At 42.6% G+C, this 25,572-nt stretch overlaps 1 protein-coding gene across 3 annotated transcripts in view; it reads left to right on the top strand.

Annotated features, from left to right (window-relative positions):
* wnt3a (wingless-type MMTV integration site family, member 3A) overlaps nucleotides 1-25,572 on the top strand; it is a 90,590-nt gene that overhangs the window by 44,424 nt on the left and 20,594 nt on the right. The window contains exon 2 of one of the 3 annotated variants that reach the window (XM_041189952.1): nucleotides 320-484. The exons of the other annotated variants lie outside the window; for them this stretch is intronic. The gene's annotated coding sequence lies outside the window, so the exon portion shown is untranslated. The remainder of the gene's footprint in view (nucleotides 1-319; nucleotides 485-25,572) is intronic. 3 annotated transcript variants of the gene reach the window in all.

Raw genomic sequence — 25,572 nt, 5'->3', positions numbered from 1 at the left:
ATAATATCACCAATGATCTTTTGGATAGCGGAGCAGGCTCGATAGGCTGAATGGCCTACTCCTGTTCCTCATGATCCTATTCAGTCATCAATTTCTCTCAATAGCACAAAAAAAGTCCTCACAATAAGCAGCACTTCAGTTAAGGACTGCTATTTAAACTCTATAAAAGTTAAAAACCACCACCCACCCTTTCACATTCTTCCATTATTTGTGATTTTCTCTCATGTTACACCATTTCTCTGGTGTATTCTGGGTTTTGTAGTTCCACATGAGCAGGGTAAAAAACAACTCCCATGATGCATCTCTCTCTCACATACAGAATTTATCCACAGAAGCTTGAATTCCCCAGCAGCCAAGGCTCAGGTGAAATTTCCAACTCTGGCACTGAAGCAGACCTCCAGCCCTAAGCCAGTGAAAAAGGGGCAGGCCTCTGTGGAGGAACCATCTAGCAGGGATTTCTAACATTAAGTGATTAATTTTATTGGTAAGTTTAATTATTTTAGTGTGAATTATTCAATCTTATTTTGAAGTAATTATTATGTTGCAAATGTTAATTTATACAACAATATTCAGCTGAGTCAGCAATCCTAAGTAGCAATAGGAGCATCCAGACAAGACAAATTGAATAATGTGATTTCTAATGCTTAACTGGTTTTTTATGTGTTGGCTTGGTATGGGATCTTTACATCAAAGAATCATTATGGTAAAGTTTTCCATATTATTGAACCAGAAAAGTGTGCCCCTTGATTTTTAATCTTTTACTTTGTTTTAGTGTACCAATCCAGGCTAATGTTGTATGCCTAATTCACACATTCTGAACATGCGTTTCAAGTGTTTTTCAATGTTGGTGAGCTGCTGGTGTATTTTAAAATTAGCATGTGGCTAGTACATTTTAATCTAAGCTTGTGTCTCAGTAGCTTTCAATGTAGGTGTCCATTTAAAGATGAGATTAAATTGGAGCATATTTTGAAACTAGTATGTTGCTGGTACACTTTACTAAAGGTGCTTTGCTGATATAATTAGGTTTTGGTGTGTTGCTATAGTTCAGTGTTCATGTACAACTGGTATATTTGAATATTGGTATATTTTTATGTTGCTTTGTTCTCTGTACACTTTATTATTGGTATATTTTAATGTTGACAGGTTTTTAAGATATAGACCACCAAGTACAGTTTTGATCACCCAACTTAAGGAGGGACATACTTGCACTGAATGTAGTTTAGAGAACGTTCACTAGGCTGATTCATGGGATAAGGGGTTTGTCTTACGAGGAAAGGTTGAGCAGGTTGGGCTGCTACTCATTAGAGTTTAGATGAAGGATAAGTTTGAGGCAGGTGCTTGACAGGGTAGATGCTGATCAGGTGTTTCCCCTTGTGGGGGCATCTAGAACGAGGGGGCACAGTTTCACAACAAGGATCTCCCATTTAAGATGGGGATGAGAAGGAATTTCTTCTCTCAAAACATCATTAGATTTTGGAATTCTCTTCCACAGAGAGCAGTGGAGGCTGGGCCATTGAATATATTCAAGGCAGAGTTAGGCAGATTTTTGACTGACAAGAGTGAAAAAGGTTACTGGGGGGTAGGTAGGAAAGTGGAGTTAAGGCCATAATTAGATCAGCCACGATCTTATGAATTGTGGAAAAGACTTGAGGGGCTGAATAGCTTACTTCTGCTATATCTTATGTTCTTATATCTTGTATGTAGCTGGTAGAGAAGATTATAGCACATGAGGTGGCCAATCAGGCCATTGGATCAGTGGTTCTTTGTTGAAGTAATCCAAAACTAATCCCACTATCCTGCTCATCATTTTTTGATAGCTCCTACAAAAATGATTTTCCCATACAAGGTATAATGGTCTCTGCCTCAAATACTTCCTGTCGCAAACTCCATTCACCAACAACTTTCTGTATAATGACAATTCTCCTAATTCGTCTCCTCATTCTCTTAGGTATGGTTTTATTGACTTGATGGTATGATCACTGACCAAGCTACTGAGTCTTGAAGACATAGCAACCAGATCAGGCCTACGTTGTGCGCTGTGAGAACCAACATAGGAGAGTAACTCACTTGATTTATCTTCTCTAATGTGCATTCCACTATCACACCTGCCTGAAATAACATTGATAATTATAACCGCCACACAATCCATGCAAAGTTTTATCTCAATGATAAGGGCGTCCTCTTCATTGAATGTGACAAGCTAAGAACTAACATGGCAGTGCAGCAATAGACATAATGAGACACTGTGAGCAATCAGCAGCCTGCCCTTCCCTATTCCTCCATTGCCAACAAGGCTGGAGACCAGTCCTGGTTCAACTGGATCATACAATGATGTACCAAGAAGAGCAGGAACCTTCCACTGAGGTAGCAATCTAGTGAAGGTCCAACAGAGGACTGCATACATGATAAATACTAAAAAGACTGTGCAATAGACAGCTAAATTATCCCACAATCCAAACTAGGAGGCACAGTTTCAAAATAAAGGGTCTCCTATTCAAGATGGAGTTGAGGAGGAATTTCTTCCATCCAACAGATCATAGTAAAGCTCTGAAACTTACCTTACCCCATCCAGTCCACAATGGTGATGGATAATCTGGCAACCAATAGGAAGGAGGAGGAGGCTCCATAAACACCTCTATTCTCAGACTCTATCTAATTGATAATTTTAGTTGACACTTGCAAAAATTTAACCTTGTCTTTTGCATTTATACTCATGCATTGGTGTTATGCTGTGGTAAGAGATAAGACTAATGTACTTGCAAGCATCTTTTATAACTACCAAGCTAATTATCCTACTTGACCTCCTCTTGAGATCCCCTCAATTATGGATGACGATGGTTAGTCAAATTGGTTCACTCTTCATGATAGGAAACAGCTGATTACACTGGACAAAGTTATGGATCCTGACAATATCTAGGCCATAGTATTGAAGATCTGCATATTAGAACTAATCATATATTCAGCCAGGTTCTTCCATTGTAACCATGGCACAGGAATGTACCTAATGACAATGTGGAAAGTGCTCGGGTTATATCCTGTTCACAAAAACTGGATAACTTGGGCAATCACTGCCCTTCTAAAAATCAACAGTAATAGATACTACAGACCAATCAGCTTAATGTAAATTGTGGGTCAATGTTTAGCATCCATAATATAAAACAAAATTAATGTGCACTTAGGAAGATGAGTCTATTATGGCAGTGAGCATTGTCTTTTAAAAGGCAAGTTATACCTGGCAATTTTAATAGGGTTCTTTGAAATAACATGTTGGTTACTTCAATTTTCAAAAGGCCTTTGATGCCATTTGGGAGACTTCTTGATCAAGTTAAGGCATATAATAAAAAAAGGGAGTTGAATAAGAAACAAAGCAGAGTAGTGGCTAATTGATCCTCCTCGACTATTTACACAGTGGGTGGTTATTAATACAGGTGACGGGTCTTGCCCACTGGCTGGAGAGCTGGCCAGAGCCCCATGTTACCGCTTTTCAGGATGGCCTGCTGAATTAAGTGCCAATCAGACACTAACTGGGCAGCGGCAGACCTTCCTCAGGATCAAGGACCCCAGGGGCAGACATCCGGCCTGCTGGGTGTTGCTGGTCTATCAGAGGCCGGCAGCTCTTCTGCTTGGCTGTGCCACCAGGGAGGCAGTGGCTGCAACATGTACTATGCCCACCTGAAGCCTAAGATGTCATGGACGCAGACATAGGCAGATGATGGCAGGAGGCGATCACAGAGTGGGGGTCACTGGGGAAGAGGATCAGTAGAAGGGCCTGGGGTCGCTCTTAACTGATGACAGGTCCCTCGATCAGGCACTGAGTACCTTTGAACAAGAGAACCTTGCCAGAAGCCTGCAAGCAACCCTAATGGGGATTGCTTTTAGGGCTCCCCGCATGGCGAGTCCCCAGCCCACTCTGGGTCAATACCAGTGGCTATGCGTTGAGAGCTTAAGTGGGCATTAATTGCCCCCTTAACAGCCTCATCTGGCAGCAGAGTGGGAAGGAAACCCATGAGCCTTCCTAATACGGACTTAATTGGGGCAGTGGTGGGAAGGCAGCGGAGTTCCCATGTGCCACACCACCGCCTGATTAAAAACCCCAACACCACTAAACTCGCTATGGGGGAGGGCATTAAATTCTGCCTAGTGAGTTCTTGTGATCTGGAATGCATTGCCTGAAAGGATAATAGAAGTAGATTCAGTAACTTCCAAAGAAAATTGAGTAAATATTTGAAAGGGATAAAATTGCAGGCTAAATAGTACTAATTGAATAGCTGTTTCAAAGAAGCAGCAAAGGTATAATAGACCAAATGGCCTCCTTTTGGGCTGTCTCACTCTGTGATTTGCTGGAGGATTGTAAGCCCAGGAGCAATTGTTGGGACTACAGTATTATTCATCTTGATACAAATAAAGAATTGAAACTAGAATGTACACGATGATATAAACATTTGAAAATGACACAAAATTAAGAAGAATGAAAATCATGAAGTGGACTCAACAGTATCAAAGCAACACAAGTTAGTCGATTGGGTAGATAAATGCCTTCATGGAAATTATTCAGAAAAATGCAAAATATTAAAGTTTGAGAATAAGAGGCTTAGGTGTTCAGAAACTCTTTAGAAGTGGGAGGACATGTGGACAAAGTTGTAAATAAAGCTATGGATTTTTGTGGTAATCTGAGATGCAATATTCCTTTAAGAGAATGTGAGCAGATTGACCACTTGCTGTATGACCCAATTACTGTGTAGCATGGGCTACCATGTTAATGTTAGTCTAGAGTAGGGTCTGGTTGGAGAAGCACACACCATGTTAGTGCTCAGTTGTCTGTGTAAATAAATAGCATGTGCTTCACCACATATTGGTCTCTGCATCTGCAGTATATTATTATCAACTTGCCCGCCAACAGTTAAGCGTGCAACTGGTTCACAAGCAAAGTGACCCCCACCGTAGAACGTAATTCTACACTTTATAAATAGGATACTGAGTACAAAAGGTAATGATTTAGGCTGCAGTTAACGCTGTATCTGGTTTGGGCTTGTTATTTTAGAAAGGATGGCAAGGCCAATGAAGATGGTGCATAGATGGCAAATTGATATGTTGTTGGTATCTTTTGGTATTTCTTCTGGTATATTTTAATACTGATATATTTTGAGTAAGTTATTGTGAGGTTGGTTATAAGTTGTTATACACTCACCTCTGAAGCAATGGTTATAGCTCAGATTGAGCGCATATGCTAACATTACAATGCAATACTGGCAAAACATTGTGCTGTCAGAGATGCTGTTTTTTTTGTTGGGTGTTAAACCAATATTTGTCTGTTTTTTGTTTGCTCTCAGAATATCGGCAAAATCAGAAAGAACATGTTTGTTGCCCATCCCTAACTACCCTGAGGAGGTGATAACAGGCCTTGTCCTTGAACCACGGTTATTTCAGAGATGGTGTTGGGTGGGGAAACCAGTAACCAAAAGTGTTAATGGAATATTGGCCTTGATCTCAAGGGAATCAGAATGCAGAGGGGAGGAAGCGATGTTTCAGTTTTATGGAGAATTACGTTCCATCTGGGGCACTGAAACTTAGATTGGTTGCTCTGAACTTGGAAAGGGTTCAGTGTAGATTCACTGGAGTGATTCTTGGGTTTAAAGGGTTGAATAAGCTTGACTTGTAGTTGGATATTGTATCAGACATAAGTTATTCTAACCATCTAGAAAGACTGAACATGCTGGGGATGTTGTCTAGAACTTTTTAGTTGAAGGACTCTTTTTCAAATGGATTAATAATCACGAGCCCTCCCATCTAAATTATAATGCTCCATAATATGAAAGTGCTGCATTAAAAATGTGAAAAGAGATTTAATTACACATATCAGAGAGATGAGTCTGCCTGCTTCTCATTGTAGTCTGTCTATGCTTGGCAGGAACATGAAGAACAAGCACAAAGTTAGAAGGGGGAGATCAGGAGCAATGGGGAAGCACACCATTTTGAGAGTAGGAGCCCTGAGAACCAGGAGCATGAAGGCAGAGGAGCAGGGAGGAGTATAGGAGCACAAGAGCAACAGAACGTCACTGCTCATTCGCTTACTTTTACAAACATATGAATTAGGAGCAGGAGCAGGCCTCTCGGCCCCTCGAGCCTGCTCCACCATTCAATAAGATCATGGCTGATCTGGTTTTAACCTCAACTCCACATTCCCACCTACCCCCGATAACCTTTCACCTCCTTGCTTATCAAGAATCTATTCACCTCTGCCTTAAAAATATTCAAAGAACCTGCTTTCACCCTCTTTTGAGGAAGAGAGTTCCAAAGGCTCACAACCCTCTTGAGAGAAAAAATTTCTCCTCACCTCTGTCTTACATGAGTGACCCTTTATTTTTAAACAATGAGTACTGGTTCTAGATTCTCCCACAAGAGGAAACATCCTCTCCACATCCACCCTGTCAAGACCCCTCAGGAGCTTATATTTTCAATCAAATCGCCATTTACTCTTCTAAACTCTAGTGGGTACAAGCCTAGCTTGTCCGATCTTTCCTCTTAAGACAACCCTCCCATTCCAGGTACTAGTCTAGTAAACCTTTCCTGAACTGTTTCCAACACATTTACATCCTTTCTTAAATAAGGAGACCAATATTGTACACAGTACTCCAGATGTGGTCTCACCAATGCCCTGTATAACTAAGCAAAACCTCCCTATTTATGTATTCAATTGCCCTCACAATAGACAATAATAAATTAGCTTTCCTAATTACATGCTGTACTTGCATACTAACCTTTTACGATTCATGCACCAGGACACAAAGAACCCTTTGCATCTCAGAGCTCTGCGATCTGAGCAAGGTGCCCTAGACAGTCATCCAAATCACCCAAACTTGAGCTGATCCTTCATCATGGATTGCCAATGGTTCTCAAACACCCAGTTTGAGACCCACTGGTCTAGAAAAGGGAAGGCTGAAGTGTCACTTTATAAAGGTAATGAAGGGGTTTTATAGGGTAAACATAGAGAATATATTTCCACTTCTAGACGAGTCCAAAAAAAGGATTAATTATATAAGATGGTCACAAATAAATCCAATTAAGGAATTCAGGAGAAACTACTCCAGGGAGCAGTTTAAAAAGTAAGCTTGCTATCACATGAAGTAGCTAAGAGGACTATCATAGATCTATTTAAGGGGAACCTATTATAGCAGAGACATCAGTCTCCATGAAGTGGCTGCAATGACATGCCTTCTAATTGGGAAGGCCTGAACACTATTATTTAATGCCAGCAACTTAATGAAGTGCCTCATTTGGTTTGTAGCTAAAGCCTCGCTGTAAAGTCACCAACCCTTAATTTCCAGGCTCCTGACCCAGTGACTGCTCTGTGTGCCATCAGGAAAATTGTAATATATTCCTATGGTAATGGCTAATTGCACAGTAAGTGCCATAACTGGCTTCCACTGCTATAAGGGGGTTAGCCATTGATGTTGGGAGATGGAAACATGGTGAAGAGCTGGCCCAACATGAGTCGATTGCATTTTGCTTGCCCCCTGCCTCCAAAGCTGACTATTTGGGGTTTGGGAACTTCAGCCCTTTATCTTCCAGGATGGGAATCTGGAGCAAAATGGCATAATGTTAAAATTAGAGCTAGGCCTTTAAGACTGAAATCAGGAAGTATTTTTTTTATAAGGATAGTAGAAATCTGGAAGGGTCGGTAGCTAAGTTGGTTTGAAAGTGCTTAGTAACGCCTTTTCTACCTGCCCCGTGGCATCATGGAAAGACTGCTAGAGATGTTGAGCCATGATTAGCAGTTCTTGGACTACTTAATGTGTTACATGAGGTGAGAGAGAGAAAGAAATGAGTATTTTGTGAAAGTCTGGCACTCACTCCCTCAAAAGGATGGTGACTCGATTGATATCTTCGAGACTTGGGGTCGGTAAATTCTTTCCTGGGATGATGTAAAGAGATAATAATCAAAGGCGGGTAAACTGAGCTAAGGTATGGATCAAACCATGATCTAACTGAGTGGTAGAACAGATTCAAGGACAGATTCCTGTCCCTATGGGCTGAATTTGTTATTAACGGTGAAGTCCCGTTGCCAGGGCCAATAGCACTAAATGCATTTTTGGCCAACAGTGGGACCAGGGACAACATGTTGCGGCATTGTCAAGATCAGAGGCTTTTGCCAGGGCCGCCATCTAATTAAGGATGGCGGCCCATCTCCATGAGCTGTTGTCCCAATCAGAGCACTGGCAGCTCAGCTGCCTCAGCGATGCCACTGCTAGCAGTGGCCTTCACTGAGGCTACAACACCAGGGAGAGGGCGCCTCAATGGCAGGATGCTTTGTGGAGAGGCAAACATGGTTGAGGGAAGCTGGAGCAGGCAAGCAGGTCCCGGCAATTGGGAGGGTCGTGGAGCACCGAGAGTGGTCATTACCATTCTGTGAGCAATGGATTGCCAATAAAGGAAGCCCCCCCCCACACCCTGGAACCGGCTGGGTGGCTACCGGAGTTTACCAGGCAGTGGGGAGAAAGTTGCAAAAAAATGTTTTGGATTGGGGGAGAATGGATTTTAGTAAAATAAGACAGGATCTGGCCAAGGTAGGCTGGGAAGAGCTACTTGTGGGGCAATCTACAAAAGAGCAGGGCGTTCAAAAAGGAAATGGGCTCAATATGTTCCCGCCAGGGTGATAGGAAGGAGTAACAAGCCCAGAGAACCATGGGTGGGCAGAGATATTCAGGATACGATGAGAAGGAAAAGAGAGGCTTTTAGGCTTATATTCTATAAGTATATCAATGAAGAGGATAACCAGGCAAAGAGTAGGGCCCATAAGGGACCAAGAGGGCAATCTATGGGTGGAGCCAGAGGGCATCGCTAGAGTGTTAAACGAATACTTCACATCCATCTTCACCCAAGAGAATGAGGATGAAGGTATGGAACTCGGGGAGAGAGAGTGCGAGGCTCTTGAGCAAATTGATATATGGCGTGACAAGGTATTGGAGGTGTTGGCAGACTTAAAAGTGGACAAATCTCCAGGTCCAGATAATTTGTCTCCCAGACTGCCAAGGGAGGTAAGGGAGGAGATTGCAGGGTCTCTGACCCAAATTCTTAATTCCTCTCTGGCCATGGGGGAGGTGTCAGAGAACTGGAGAACAGCTAACGTGGTTCCGCTATTTAAGAAGGGTTGTAGAGATAAGCCAGGGAACTATAGGCCAGTGAGCATCATGTCAGTGGCAGGGAAACTATTGGAGAAATTTCTGAAGGAGAGAATCTATCTCCACTTGGAGAGGCAAGGTTTGATCAGGGATAGTCAGTATGGTTTTGTCAGAGGAAGGTCATTCCTAACAAATTTGATTGAATTTTTTGAGGAGGTGACCAGGTGGGTAGATGAGGGTAGTGCAGTTGATGTAGTTTATATGGATATTAGCAAAGCCTTTGACAAGGTCCGACATGGAAGACTTATAAAGAAGGCAAATGCACATGGGATACAGGGTAATTTGATAAGGTGGATTCAAAATTGGCTTAGTTGTAGGAGACAGAGGGTGATAACAGAAGGATGCTTAGTGACTGGAAGCCAGCATCCAGTGGCGTACCACAGGGATCTGTGCTCAGTCCCCTACTGTTCGTCATTTATATAAACAACATAGATGATTATGTGGGGGGTAGGATTAGTAAGTTTGCGGATGACGACAAAGATTGGCCGGGTGGTTAACAGTGAGGTTGTATGTCTTGGGCTACAGGAAGATATAGACAGGATGGCCAAATGGGCAGATAAGTGTTAGATGAAATTTAATCCTGAAAAGTGTGAGATGATACACTTTAGAAGGAGTAATTTGACAAGAAAGTATTCAATGAATGGCATGACACTAGGAAGTTCTGAGGAACAAAGGGACCTTGACATGTGTGTCCATAGATCTCTGAAGGCAGAGGGGCATGTTAGTGGGGTGGTGAAAAAGGCACATGGGACACTTGCCTTTATCAATCGAGGCATAGATTACAAAAGTAGGGAGGTCACGTTGGAGTATAGAACCTTGGTGAGGCCACAGCTGGAGTACTGTATGCAGTTCTGGTCGCCACATTATAGGAAGGATGTGATCGCACTAGAGGGGATGCAGAGGAGATTCACCAAGATGTTGCCTGTGATGAAACATTTAAGTTATGAAGAAAGGTTGGATAGACTTGGGTTGTTTTTGTTGGAGCAGAGAAGACTGAGGGGTGACCTGCTCAAGGTGTACAAGGTTATGAGGGGCATGGACAGGATGGATAGGGAGCAGCTGTTACCCTTAATTGAAGGGTCAGTCATGAGGGGACACAAGTTCAAGGTCAGCGGCAGGAGGTTTAGGGGGGATGTGAGGAAAAACTTCTTTACCCAGAGGGTGGTGACGATCTGGAATGTGCTGTCTGGGAGGGTGGTGGAGGTGGGTGGCCTGTCATCCTTTTTAAAAAGTACCTGGATGAGCACTTGGCATGTCATAACATTCAAGGCTTTGGGCCAAGTGCTGGTAAATGGGATTAGGTAGGTAGGTCAGGTGTTTCTCACGTGTCCGTGCAGACTCGATGGGCCGAAAGGCCTCTTCTGCACTGTGTGATTCTGAGATTCTGTATGCTCCTGCCTCCCAACCCATCACCAATGGGCTGGGACAATTCAGCCATGTCTTTCTATTTTTGGCCCAACAGTTGCGTTATTCAAAATTGGAGAGGAACGTGGAGATGATGATGTTCTTCTCTTGTTGCTACTCACACTTCTCAGGTAGAAATAATAGATGGCACTATTGAAAGAAGAGGAGACCAAGTTTCTCTGTGGCTCTGGGCCAATGATCATCTCTCAGCCACAAAAATCAGCTTAACTGGTCATTTGTCTCTTTATTATTTGTTGGATGTTGTTCTGTGTGTCTTTGTAGCTACATGTACCTACAAAACAACAGTAATTGCACTTCATAAAAATGTATTGGCTGTAAAGTACTTTGGGATATCCTGAGGCATGAAAGGTGCTATGTAAATGCAAATCTACTTGCAACCATTTTGTTCATAAAGTTAGTAATGATATTGCAATATATAAGTCATGTTGATGTGTGACTGGTATATTTAATGTTTACATTTTCTTGGAAACATACAAAAAATTAAATGTACTATATTTTACTGTCTTTATTGATCTATCTTAATAGAATAGCTGCTTTATTTGGCTGTTGATGCTGCTGGTATATTTTAAACTATACTAGCAATATTCCAGTTTAATATATTAGCAGCTGTGTGCAGCTGGTATATCAAACTGCGTAATAACAATAGCGGATGTTGATATTGCTGTGTTACAGCATGTTTTCCAGCTTAACGTTTTACCGTGTATATTAATCATGAATTGTTGGTGTCTGTTAATGTTTGTCCTGCAGATACATTTTAGTGTTGGTTTGTTCCTGGTACTTGCAATCCCAAATATCCTATTTGATTGACAAGCATGACCCATGTTGCTCATTGGAACATCTTTAACTCACTTCTTGTGATAGTAGCCAGTCAGACAATGAACGGTTTCTGCTCACAATTCAATGGTTAGATCTCTGCCTGGGGTAGTGGATTTGAATTGGCAGATGTTTAGAAGACTTTTGAGAGGAGGACTAGAATCCTTGTTTGGCTGGAGCCTTGTGCAGCTGACAGCTTGTGGTTCGAGACGTGCTCTTGCAGATTTCGATCAGCAGCCCACAGGTAATGTCCTTTCAGAGGAGCCATTATTTGAAACTGGCTATCCAGGAATGGGTGCAGCATGTGGATGGTTACGAGAGATGGTGGGCACACAGCAAACACATCCATTTCAAATGGGGTGTCTTCATGTGCTGATGGTTGAAAAGACCAATCCTTAAGTGGCAGGTTTTACCACAACTGCATACATGAAGCTACCAGGTGTTATTGTGGGTTGTTGTTTTTAATGTTGGCAAATGTTGCCAAGCCCCTGGCGGTCATAGTGGTGCATGCCAGCCTACAGGAAGTGTTGCCATTTTCCTCTGTCAGCTAATGACTGCCAGGTTCAATAATCAATGTCGAGAGCCTTCATGTCATGCTTGCAGCACTCTTGAAGTGGAGTTTTGGACATCTACTGCTTATCTGGCTACAGCTACTACACCGTACAGAAAGTCCTTGGGTATGCAACCATCTTCCATCCTGTTGACGTGCCTGAATCAACGAAGCCGCCTCTGTTTGTTTGATGAGCACCTGAAAAAACTGAGGAGCTCTGCCACATTCATGATTTGGCCTACCAGGATATACCTATAATGCACTGCAGGCAGCGAAGATTGTAACTATTTAGCTGCTTTTTCTGTAAATTGTGTACCATGTTTCACAGCCATGCAGCATGGTGTTGAGAACATTGGCATTTAAGACCAAGCTTAGGTCAGCCTAATGTTATTTCGTGCGTGTTTCGTGAGCCAGTAGCTGCCTTCCCCATGCGTAGATCAAGTTGTGCATCAAGGGACAGATTGTCGGTCACAGTGGACCTGCTGTAGTAGAATTTACTAACCGTTTCCCGTGGATGTTATTTAATGTGATCGGGGATGGAGATGCAACACCTTGTCCCATGACCCCAGTTTTCTTGATGCTTATAGTCAATGAACAAGTTACAGGCATAGGAGAGACAGCCCATGGGTCTTTGTAACTCAGTTTCCATGTGGGCGATAGTGCAGCAGCATCAGAGTAAAAGGAACTCTCTGATCAGGATAAAATGTGTTTTTGAATTCATTTTCAGTCTTATTAGATTGTAGAGCCTGCTGTCTCACCAATGTGCAAGTGGACTCCTTCCATATCTGCATGAAAGGCAAAGGTCAGGAATGTGGAGAAGAAGATGCCAGAGTGGAGCCTAGGACACAGCCCTGTTACACACATTCTTCACTATGGAACTGTTGAATGTGGACCCATCTGTGGATGTACAGTGCATGTTGTCTTGGACAACATGCAGTGTACATCCGCAAAGGACCGGATGAAACTGAGGAACTTTGGCAGACAGCCAATTTTCCCCAAAATCTCTTCCTGAGTCCTGCTCTGCTGAGGCTTTTGAAGGCCTTGGTAAGGTCTACAAAAGTAAGGCAGAGGTACACCCTGTTCTCAACACTTACTCTTACAGCTGGCGTATGGAGAAGATCATTTCCACTCTAGATCTGTCAGCACGAAAACTGCACCGTGCTTCCAGGTACACTTGTTCTGCAAGTAGATGAAGTCTTTTTTAAGTATGACTCTAGCAAAGGCCTTCCCTGTTACACTAAGCAGTGAGACGCTCCTGTAGTTGTTCTAGGACCCTCTGTCACCTCTGTTTTTGCATTGTATCATGATTTTTGCATCATGCATCTCCTGTGGAACAGAGCCTGCTTTCCAGCTGGGAAGCAGAAGGTTATAAAGGTGTGGCAATAGGTGAGGCTTCCCATGCCAGAGCATTTCAGCTAGGATGGCCTTCTCAAAGTTACATGATGAGGGCTCTTCATTTAACTCGTCAATGACAAGGAGTTGTGGGAGAGCACGAAGCGCGGACTAGGAGACGTATGTCTCATAGGAACACAGCTCACAGTAGCGTTCAGTCCAGCAGGACATCTGTTTACTTCTGTTGATGAGTACTTCACCATCTGCCAATTTCAGGGGGGCAACTTTCATGATGGTAGGACCAAGTGCCCTCTTGATCCCTTCATACATAACATTGTCACAGGCAGTTTGGATTTCTTGACGTAAGTTGATCTGTTTGCACAGTATCTCCCCCTCTCTTCCATGGCTGTTTTGGCTATTTTCAGGCTGCACAGTTATTTTGGCTGCTGGGTTCATGTTGTGCTGCTGGGTTCATGTTGTGCACCTTGTAGGCTTTGTTTTTTGCATCAGTGACAGCTGTCACTTCAGCTGAGTAGGTCTCAAACCAGTCCTTTTTGCGGAGTGTGCCTTTGCCAAATGATTCTTCTGTTGCTTCATAAATGATTGAGCTTCCTTGATACCAGCATCGGCACTTCCTGGTGAACCTTCAGGGAGCAGTCATTCTAGCGACAATGCGTAGTGCTGTTATTTGGCATCATTACTTGTGCAAGGGATGTCGATGCATTGCAGGCCATCATGTTAGGAACTGTGATAGCTTCGGGAATGCACCTTCACTCTGTTGCTGGTCGGTGTCTCAATCTATGTTGTGATAGTTGCAGGTATGGAGAACATTGGACAGATCTTCTGATGACCAGGTCTAGATAGTGCCAATGTACAGACCTTGGGTGATGCCTTAATACCTTATTGTTCTATAATTACCATTTTACCTATACTCTTATAGGCTAATGAGAGGTGACCTAATCATAACATAAAAATGCTTAAGGGGCTTTGCCGGGTAGTTGCTGAGAAAAATTTCCCCTGGTTGAGCAATCTAGAACATGGGGTCACAGTCTCATGGAATAGTAGAAGATCAGCCATCATCATATTGAATGACGGAGCAAGCTCAAAGGGCCAAACAGTCTGCTCCAGCTCCTTTCTTTTTTTGTGTATTCTTTATTCCTTAAATGTTCTGGAAGGTGTTGGTGATGAAGAGGTCATTCAGGGCACAAAGCTCAAGAAGGCATTGTCTGTTACCATTAATCTTGCCCCCACCCCATGACAACCGAGGCATGTTGGCCATGAATCTCACTCTGCCTCAACATGTGCATTGAAATCACCAGCCTCTTGCCATTTGGAATGCTCGTCAAGGTGTCACCTCAGAATTGTAGAAGGGTCTGTGCCTGAGAAGCTGCTACACAGAATTGGTGTGCAGACACATACAATATTATGACTGTCTCCAGCAGATAATAGCCTCAGGGAGATGAGGCGCTCCAAGATTGCTACTGGCAACTTAATGTGTCAGCTGCCTGCAAAACCTACAACATGCTCATGGTGATCTTCATTCTTTCCATGCCAGTAGAAGATGTATTTAGCCTCACAAACAGAACCTGTGTTTTCTAACCTGGTTTCTTGCAGAGCGGCAATGTCAACACCAAACTTGTATAGATCACAGTCAATCAGGGCCATCTGGCTTACACATACTGTGGAATGCAGGTTGATGTTCATGCCAGGGCACACAGTCCTCACATTCCAGCTTCCAAGCAGGGGAGATGGTGGCATAATTGTAATGTCACTGGACTAGTAATGCAAAGACCCAGGCTAATGTTCTGGGGACATGGGTTCAAATCACACTATTGCAGGTGGTGGAATTTAAATTCAATTAATGAAATCTGGAATTGACAGCTAGGATTAAATTAAACCCCCATGAAACTATTATTGCCATTTTTTAATGTCCTTTAGGGAAGGGAATTTGCAGTCCTTTCCTGGCCTGCATGTGACTCCAGATCTACATGTAGTTGATTCTTAACTGCCCTCTGAAATGTCCGAGTAAACTACTCAGTTCAGGGACAATTAGGGATGGGCAGCAAGGCATTGCCAGTGATGCCCACTTCCCATCAACGAATAAAACAAAAAGGGGAAAGATTACTGTTTGCTGCATAGCCTGGGCATGAGTTTTGGAAGTGCTGAGTATCTGTATCCCCCTCTCAACCTTGTAGGCTTACGTCTTATCTCTAGATTCTAGCCAATAGGCCTGAGGCCTAGTTGGTTGTAGCAATTGAAGGAAACACCAACCCCTAATAGGACGCTACTTCAGATTTTGTGTCAGGTTTACTCTCTTAGCAATTAACTCTTGATGCTCTTGTTAATGTTGAAAGGTACCGACTGGCAGCACCCAGATCACCACAGACCTAGGTACAATATTGTCCTCCAGGCATGCCATTCCCTGGCCCTGCTCTCGGCAGTCAGCCCCCTACCTCTGATGACCACCGGTGAAACACAGCCTAGCCATTAATCCCCCTCGATACTCAATAGGGTCCCCACCCTGGCAAATTAAATTAAATTAAATTAAACCCTCTCACTGGACCACCACCTCACCAATCTAAACCCCTCAGTAAAACTCACATCTTAATACTAAACCACTTCAGTAAGCACCTGTCACAATGCTAAAAGCTCCTAAAAGGCCCCCACCGCACCACAGCATTAAATCCTACCAAATAAACCCCTCACCACAGCAATAAATCCCTCCAAAAAGCTGTCACCACTGCATTAAATCTCCCAAAGTTAAGTACCCACCACATCAAAATGACCCCTCACTAAGATACTAGATCCCTCTCGCAGTATTGGAAAGCAGGCCAGAAAACACATGGCCTCTGGTTAATCAGGGAGTCTTCCCCCAGCCACACAATTGTTTGTAATATATATTAATATGGGTGTATTCCTTGCAATGTGTCAATACTGAAATATACCAGTATGCTATAATATTTTTAGCTGCCAAATATATTTAATTGCAGGTATATTTTATTATTAGTATGTTCTTGACCATATGTTTATATTTTTGCTCATGTGCTTTGATGTTGGTGTGTGGCTTATTGCCATGCTATAGGGATCTTTGATTATGAAGTTTACTGTACTTTATAATAAAATGGTGATATGTTATGTGATATGTTATGTTCAAGAAAGACAGTTGATGAAGGATACTGTGTTTGCAGTGTGTGACCTTCTCACGGCCTTCCTGCCCACCCCCGACCTGTCTACTATTTTACGGTGGGCAGGGAAAGCCTGCCAATCCTAGTTGGCCATTTAAGTGCCTCATTCCTCCTCTGTTGCTATTTTACCTGTGGCAGGGGTAGCCTGGTAGGTTTCACTTTGTGGGTTGGTATTGGACAAGGTGGGGCGGGGGGATGCTGGGAACCTTCTTTTGAGGGGCCCCTGAGTCCATCGGAGTTACTCCGCCGGTACCCCGGACTTAATTTGCAGATTGGCTCCATAACCTCCTTGTTCGGGTCTGCCTGTAATCCAGCAGTAGCCTCCCCCTGAACCTGGTGCTGCTGGGCCTACAGAGCTACCAGCCAATCAGAGTTCCTCCCCAGTTTCACCCTGAGACAATTAACACTGCTCCCAGTGTAAAATGTTTGCAGGGCAGCCAGCTTCTGGTTAGTGGGCTCCCTCCTGACTTCCTATTGGTTGCTGGAGGTGGTGGCACGAGGAATACGGTGCGCTGTAAAATTTAGCCCCTAAGAAACCTAACAACTGCCCTCCACCTGCATACAATTAAACACAATTGATATACAATTACTAACATCAAGTCAACTTTAGTTTGAAATGATGTTCAAATCTCCATAGCTACTAAAGGAAGCAGTTGGGGGGATGATGTCATTAAATCTAGACAAACCAGATTGTGTATGGTGTTTGTGTCTCCAGCGTGAGATAATGAAAGCCAACCCACTTCCATAAACCCACCTTTATCCCCATATCCTTTAATACCTTTGGTTAACAAAAATCTGTCAACATCAGATTTAAGATTAACAATTGATCTAGCATTAATTGCCATTGGTGGAAGAAAGTTCCAAACTTTGACCACCTTTTGCGTGTTCCTTAATTTCACTCCTGAAATTTCTAGCTCTTAATTTTTAGACTATGCCCCCTAGTCCTAGACTTCCCAAACCCTTAATATCTTCCAGGTTTTGAGCAAATCATCCCTTAACCTTCTAAAATTCCAGGGAATACAATTCTAGTTTGTGTCATCACTCCTTGTCATTCACTCTTGGTGTCCAGGTATCATTCTGGTAAATTTTAGTGCACTCGCTCCTCCTGAAGGAATAGCATCCAGAAGTGCTCTCATAACTCCAGGTGTGCTCCAACCAGGCTTTGTATAGATGAAATATGAATTCTACGCTGTTGTACTGTAATCCTACAGATTACAGGCCAGCATTTCGGTAGCTATTTTGATTATTTTCTGCACCTATTTGTGACCTTTTAATGATCTATGTACCTGGGCCCTCAAGTCTCGAATTGTTTCTAGCTTTTCATCATTTATAAAATATCCTGTTCTATACTTTTTAGGTTCAAAGTAGGTGACTTCGCATTTGCCTACATTGAAATCAATTTGCACATTCACTTGATCTATTTATACCTCTTTGAAATTTTATGTTTCCATCCACACAGTTTAAGATACTATTCGGTGTCATTGGCAAACTTGGGTATGTGGCTTCCGATCACATCAGTTAAATTATTTAATAAATACCGTGAATAGTTGAAATTAATGCAGATCTTTTTTAGCAATTTGGCTTTTTAATCTCCCACCTGAGAGAACTTGCCAAAATTCCTCCATAAATCTTTTTGTGAGCCATCCAAGCTCAGGGAACTTTTATAACTTCCCACCTGGCAACAATCTGGCAAACAGATCATCTGCACTTTATAGAAGCTAGCCTATTTTCATTGCAATGAAATTGAAAATGAATCCCACTATGTCAGGATGATCTTGTTTGTTTGTAAGGTGTAATTTCTAGGACCCCAACTTGGAGGGACTGCACAGAGAAAGTGTGGTTTATTTATTTCCATGTTATCTCTCTAATCAGTACATATTTTAGAAGGTTTCTATATCTAATGTGGAGTTGTTTATCAAATTAACACTATTTGTTCATAAAATAAAGGATTTTCATTGTGATTTTGGGTTATGCTATCATATGATTTGATCTTACACAATAAACTCCCGATTTTAAGGGCTGGTGAATCCACTTATGAGTGAAGCCAGTGATAGTGAATCCTAAGATATCTAGAGCAATGCTGTCTAAACAAAACCACTAGCAAGCCACCGATGCGGCTACAGTGTCACCCTTTTAGCCATGTACACTAATTTTATTTAAACGTTTTGCATGCACTCTCAAAATACAGGCCAGTGTATTTTTTTTCAAAAAGGAAGGGCTTGCATTTATATAATGTCTTTCAGGATCTCAGAGCATCCCAATCAATTTACAAACTTTGGAGTACTTTTGAAATATAGTCACCATTGTAATATAGGAAATGTGGCAGCCAGTCAATTTTGCAAATAGGTTAGTCGCACAAGTAGCAATGAGTTAATGAGATGATCTGATTTTTAGTGATGATGCTTGAGAGATAAATATTAGCGAGGACATTGAGTATATCTCCCCTGCCCTTCAAAATAGTCCTATGGGACCTTTAACAGCACCTTGAGAGGTTAAACCAGGTTTTGGTTCAACTTCCCATCTGGAAGACAGCAACTCTGACCTTGTGCAGCATTCCCTCAGCCATGCAGTGAAGTGTCAACCTAAATTTTTGTGTTCATCAAAACCTTCTGACTTCGAAGTGAAAGTGCTACCATTGAGTGACAATTACTTAACAAACATCAACCACTATTCAGTAATCAAGGAAGTAAAGCAATCACAATGATCAGGAAAACACTTGCAAACTCTGTATTTAGTGTTAGCTTTTTACCAATAAATAGGTGAAATTTTTCATGCATGCACCGTGTGAATATGAATATTGAAATCACATGAAAAAAGCAATGCTAGTTATTCACATGCGGCCTAATGTGTTGGGCAACACAGATCTAGAGCAGACCCAAAATTTGGAACCATGGTAATTTGTTGATTGTGGCTAGTATGTTTTAATATTGATGTGATACTAGTGAGTATTAGCACAGATACACTGGTGCGTTTAATTTTTGGTATGTTTTTAATGCTTTTTATTATTGGTCTGTTGCTGTGGTGTTTTAAGTGTTGATATATTTCTGCTGTACTTTATTGTTGGTATCTGGTTTGTACATTTTAATATCAGTCTGTTGCTAGTATATTTTAATACTGGTATATTCAATATTCATGTGTTCCAATATTTTGTTATGCAATGGTAAACATTAATATTGCTCTTTCACTGGACTACTTTCATATTTAATACTGAGATACTGTTTTTTGCACAAAGAAAATTGAGTGTGTGGTGAATTTTTAATTTTTAACTTTGATATAGCAAGAAACTGAGGTGTGGGGTAGTGGCTTCTTAACTTAAGGTGATGGTGTAAAACTGATATCAAATTGGGCGCCCATTATATATTCTGTCCAATTTTACCTTCCATTGCCTTGTTAGAAAGGAAAATTGGGTGGTGTACAATGGGTGGCCATTTGTTATTGCACATTTTACACAATTGTCCAAAGTTTTAAAATTTATAACCTAAATGTGAGGAGCTAAAATGTCAGGTCAAGTATGGCATTTTTCAAGGGAAAAAACATTAGCTTGTTGATCAAAAAAGCTAGTTAATGCAGGCCAGACAGTTCCAATATGTTGGGAAAGCACCATAACAATAATGATATGTCAATTGATTAAATTTACCACTGATTAAACCATACGCAGGGAGCAATATATGCTTTTGTGGCAGACTGGTTATACATTTCATGTTGGGCCAAACTGGAGAGAATGACTTGCGGGGCAGGGGGTGGTGGCGGGTGTGGGGAAGGAGGCCAATTGGGTAGGTGGACAAAGAGCAAGAGGAAAGGCAAATTGTGCAGGTGTGTGGGGACTGAGAGTTTGGGATGCAGATTGAAACAAAGAACAAGGAGTGATAAAGAGTGAATAGAAGATTTGGTGAGGGAAAGATTGATTATAAGTGATAAGGAGACTGATTTAAGTCAGTGAGAATGAGAGTGATCCTTAAATACAGTGACAACAAATGATAAATGAAAATTACAGAGACAGAGTGAGGGGGAAGAGAGATACAGAAACTGAATATCTCCTAACTAGGAAAAGCACGGACACTCCCTGATTGCTGATTCTTCTCTTCTAACTCCGAAACCACTAGTAACATTTTTCTCAGCCTAAGTATTGGCCAATCCACAGATCATTAAATGATGGTGTACCATTATCCTAACCACAAATGAGTACTGAGAACCCGGTGTAGCAGGTGAGCGTGTGTAATGTGGGCTGCAAGTGTGTAACCCGACCCATTTGTGGGAGCCTTCACCTACACAGGAACTTAGATCAAAGAAATCAGCAATATAATATGCAGCAGGAAAAAGAGTGAGACTGTCTGTCGGTGCTGATGTGTGAAGTCTCATGGATTTTTGATTTCTAATTTTTTAAAAAAACATTTTGAGTGAAATGACATTGAAGGCTTGCAAGACAGTTACAGGCCAGGATAAATAAAGAGTGAAACATGCATTGGCCTATCGAACACCACCTGATGAAGTACAGCACTGGTTAGATATAAAGTAAACATCTCTCCACCCTGGCACAACTTTGACTCACAGCAGGAATGCAGTGTGTGCCAAACACACTCAATGGTCTGTGTTTGAGATTTTCTTTTTATTCATTCATTGGATGTGGGCGTCCTTCCCAACATTTATTGCCAGTCCTAATTGCCCTTGAGAAGGTGGTGGTGATCTGCTCTGTTGAACCGCTGCAGTCCATGTGGTGTAGATACACCTACAGTGCTGTTGGGGAGGGAGTTCCAGGATTTTGACCCAGTGACAGTGAAGGAATGGTGTTATATTTCCAAGTCAGGATGGTGAGTGGCTTGGAGGGGAACTTCCAGTTTGTGCTGTGCCCATGTGTCTGCTGTTCTTATCCTTGTAAATGGTAGCAGTCATGGGTTTGGAAGGTGCTGCTTAAGGAGTCTTGTTGAGTTCCTGCAGTGCATCTTGTAGATGGTACACACTGCTGCTACTGTGTGTCAGTGGTGGATGGATTGAATGTTTGTGGAAGGCTGCCAATCAAGTGGGCTGCTTTGTCCTGGATAGTGTCATGCTGCTTGAGTGTTGTTAGAGTTGCACTCATCCAGGCAAGTGGAGAGTATTCCATCACAATCTTGACTTGTGCCTTGTAGATGGTGGACAGGCTTTGGTGGTCAGGAGGTGAGTTACTTGTAGCAAAATTCTTAGCCTCTGACGTGCTCTTATAACCACAGTATTTATATGGCTAGTCCAGTTCAGTTTCTGGTCAATGGTAACCCCCAGGATGTTGATAATGGGGGATTCAGTGATGGTTATGCCATTGAACATCAAGGGGCGATGGTTGGATTATCTCTTGTTGGAGGTGATCATTGCTCGGCACTTGTGTGGCATGAATGTTACTTGCCACTTGTCAGCTCACACCTGGATATTGTCCAGGTCTTGCTGCATTTGGAGATGGACTGTTTCACTATCTGAGGAATGGCGAATGGTGCTGAACATTGTGCAATCATCACTAACGTCCCCATTTCTGACCTTATGATGGAAGGAAGGTCATTGATGAAGCAGCTGAAGATGGTTGAGCCTCGGTCACTACCCTGAGGAACTCCTGCTGTGATGTCCTGGAACTGAAATGATTGACCTTCAACAACCACAACCATCTTTCTTTATGCTAGGTATGACTCCAACCAGCAGTGAGCTTTCCCCCTGATTCCCATTGACCCCAGTTTTGATTGGGCTGCTTGATGCCACACTCAGTCAAATGTTGCCTTGATCTCAAGGCCAGTCACTATCATCTCATCTCAAGTTCAGCTCTTTTGTCCATGTTCGAACCAAGGCTGTAATGAGATCAGCAGATGAGTGGCCTTGGCAGAACCCAAACTGGGTGTCAGTGAGCAGGTTATTGCTAAGCAAGTGCTACTTGATAGCACTGTTAATGACCCCTTCCATCTCTTTTCTGATGAAAGTAGACTGATGCGGTGGCAATTGGCCGGATTGGATTTGTTCTGCTTTTTGTGTACAGGACATACCTGGGAAATTTTCCACATAGTCGGGTAGATGCCAGTGTTGTAGCTGTACTGGAACAGCTTGGCTGTACTGGAATAGCTTGGCTCGGTGCATGGCAAGTTCTGGAGCAAAATTCTTCAGTATAATTACCAGAATATTGTCAGGGCCCAGAGTCTTTGCAGTATCCAGTGCCTTCAACTGTTTCTTGATATCACATGGAGTGAATCCAGTTGGCTGAAGATTGGCATTTGTGATGCTGGGGACCACTGGAGAGGGTGCAGAGGATATTCACCAGGATGTTGCCTGGGCTGGAGCATTTCAGCTATGAAGAGAGACTGGATAGTGGATAGGCTAGAGTTGTTTTCCTTAGAACAGAGAAGGCCAGGTAAGGACGGCAGATTTCCTTCCCTAATGGGCATTAGTGAACCAGATAGGTTTTTACGTCAGTCAGCAATCGTTTTTGGTCATCCGGGAGGTTATATTGGAGCTGTATTAAACCCTAGTTAGACCACAGCTAGAGTACTGTCTCTAAGCACCTGTTTCACAGGGAGGTTTCTGTAAACTGTTTGGTGTGTCTCAGTCTCTTCACTTTCAGCGAGATATCAGGACACTGATTGGTGTGTTTCAGTTGCTCTCTCTTAGGGAGATATCGGAACACTGACTGGTGTCTCTCAGTCCCTCTCTCTGTCAGGGAGCTATCTGTAAACTGTCTGGTGTCTCTTAGTCTCTCACTGACTGTTATCTCTCAGTCCCTCTCTCTCAGGGAGATATCTGTACACTGACTGGTGTCTCTCAGTCGCTCTCTCTCTCAGGGAGATATCTGAATACTGAATGGTTTCTCTCAATCCCTCTCTCTCAGGGAGATATCTGGAGATTGACTGGTGTCTCTCATTCCCTCTCTCTCTCAGGAGATATCTGAACACTGAATGGTGTCTCTCAGGTGCTCTCTCTCAGGGAGATATCTGTAAACTGTCTGGTATCTCTCAGTCTCTCGCTTACAGCGAGATATCTAAAAATTGACTGGTGTCTTTCAGTCTTTCTCTCTCAGGGAGATATCTGAACATTGACTGGTGTCTTTCATTCCCTCACTCTCAGGGAGATATCTGAACACTGACTGGTTTCTCTCAGTCCAACTCTGTCAGGGAGATATCAAAACAATGATCGGTGTCTTTCAGTCCTTCTCTCTCAGGGAGATATCTAAACATTGACTGGTGTCTTTCAGTCCCTGTCTCTCAGGGAGATATCTGTACACTGACTGGTGGGCCAGGTAAGGACGGCAGATTTCCTTCCCTAATGGGCATTAGTGAACCAGATAGGTTTTTACGTCAGTCAGCAATCGTTTCTTGGTCATCCGGGAGGTTATATTGGAGCTGTATTAAACCCTAGTTAGACCACAGCTAGAGTATTGTGTGCAGTTCCGGTCACCACACTATAGGAAGGATGTGATTGCACTGGAGAGGGTGCAGAGGATATTCACCAGGATGTTGCCTGGGCTGGAGCATTTCAGCTATGAAGAGAGACTGGATAGTGGATAGGCTAGAGTTGTTTTTCTTAGAACAGAGAAGGCTGAGGGGGGACCTGATAGGTATACAAATTATGAGGGGCATAGATAGGGTAGATAGGAAGAAACCTTTCCCCTTAGCGGAGGTGTCAATAACCAGGGGGCATATATTTAAGGTAAGGGGCTGGAGGTATAGAGGGGATTTGAGGAAACATTTTTTTTCACCCAGAGGGCGATTGGAATCTGGAACACACTGCCCTGAGGGGTGGTAGAAGCAGGAACCCTCAACATTTAAGAAGTATTCAGATGAGTGCTTGAAACACCATGGCATACAGGGCTACGGGCCAAGCGCTGGAAATTGGAATATATTGATGCTTGATGGCCGGTACGGACACGATAGGCTGAAGGGCCTGTTTCTGTGCTGCATAACTTTGACTCTATTAGACTTTCAATTGCAAATTTTTATTGATTCAATTCAAATCCCACCATCTTCTCGAACCCAGGTCCCCACAGCATTGCTCAGGTCTCTAGATTACTAGTCCAATCACTATGCCACCACCTCCAGATATCCAGGATATCTTGTCCCCTAATCCTCGTGGAATGGATATAGCACTAGGAAGAGTTAGGGCAGAGGGAACATGGTTAGTAGTATGAGAGGGAGGATCAGAAAGATGGGGCATGGGCAGGAAGAGAAGGCTTGGGTGAGTTGATGAGGGAGGGCTGACAGTATTCTCAAAATGAGGACATAATTGGTAAATCCATATGCCTCGTCCATCCTCCTGTTGCCCTGTAAAAGTTTCTTGGTAATGGCCAATTTGAGCATCAAGGCTTGGATTTTCATCCGTGCAGGAGGTTGGGTAATGTTTTGAGCTCAGGAAACGTAGAGGAATGAATTTTCCAAATATCAGGACTTCCCTTTAATATTTTTGTTACACGCTTGCCCACAACCAACCTAATTAACAGGTTGGGGGCCTGTTAGGCAAGGAAGCCTAGCTGAGTTTAAAATAGAATGCATGTTAAAGCAGGGAACCTCATTATAATATTTAAATGACCAGCTCACTCCCTGAAAATGAATTGGTTCATCCACTTCTTGTCCTGTCTCTGTTAAAGCCAGAAGTAGGGAATTCAAGGTAGATTTGGATTCCTGTTTCAGATATTTGAATTTTAACCTCTGGTTACTGACCTATCCATTTTTTTGGTAGTTAAGCTTCAACCTTAAGCATCAGCTGGTTTTGCACTTCATCTGGTGCCAGTCCAGAAGTTACCTGGTTTTTATGAAATTAAATTTCACAACTCGCCATGGTGACATCTGGGCTGCTAATCCATAATTATGGGGTCATTGTACCTATCACATCAGTGAAAGAAGGAAAGAACTTTGTTTTAAAAGTGTTTTTGTGTTTATATATTGTCTTTTAAATCCTCAGGATGTCCTAAAGTGCTTCATGGCTAATGTATTAACTTTTGAAGTACAACTGTATAAGAACCATGACAGGCAATTTGCACACAACAAGGTCCATGAAGTTACTACTGAGTCAAGGCTAGAGAGCTGGATAGAATTCACCAGGCGAGATTTTAACTTATTCAGAACCTAGCATGGAGTTAAAAATCAAG

Source organism: Carcharodon carcharias, chromosome 6 (genome assembly GCF_017639515.1).
Source record: "Carcharodon carcharias isolate sCarCar2 chromosome 6, sCarCar2.pri, whole genome shotgun sequence".
Classification (NCBI taxonomy): domain Eukaryota; kingdom Metazoa; phylum Chordata; class Chondrichthyes; order Lamniformes; family Lamnidae; genus Carcharodon; species Carcharodon carcharias.
This window is presented reverse-complemented; position numbering and strand designations above follow the sequence as displayed.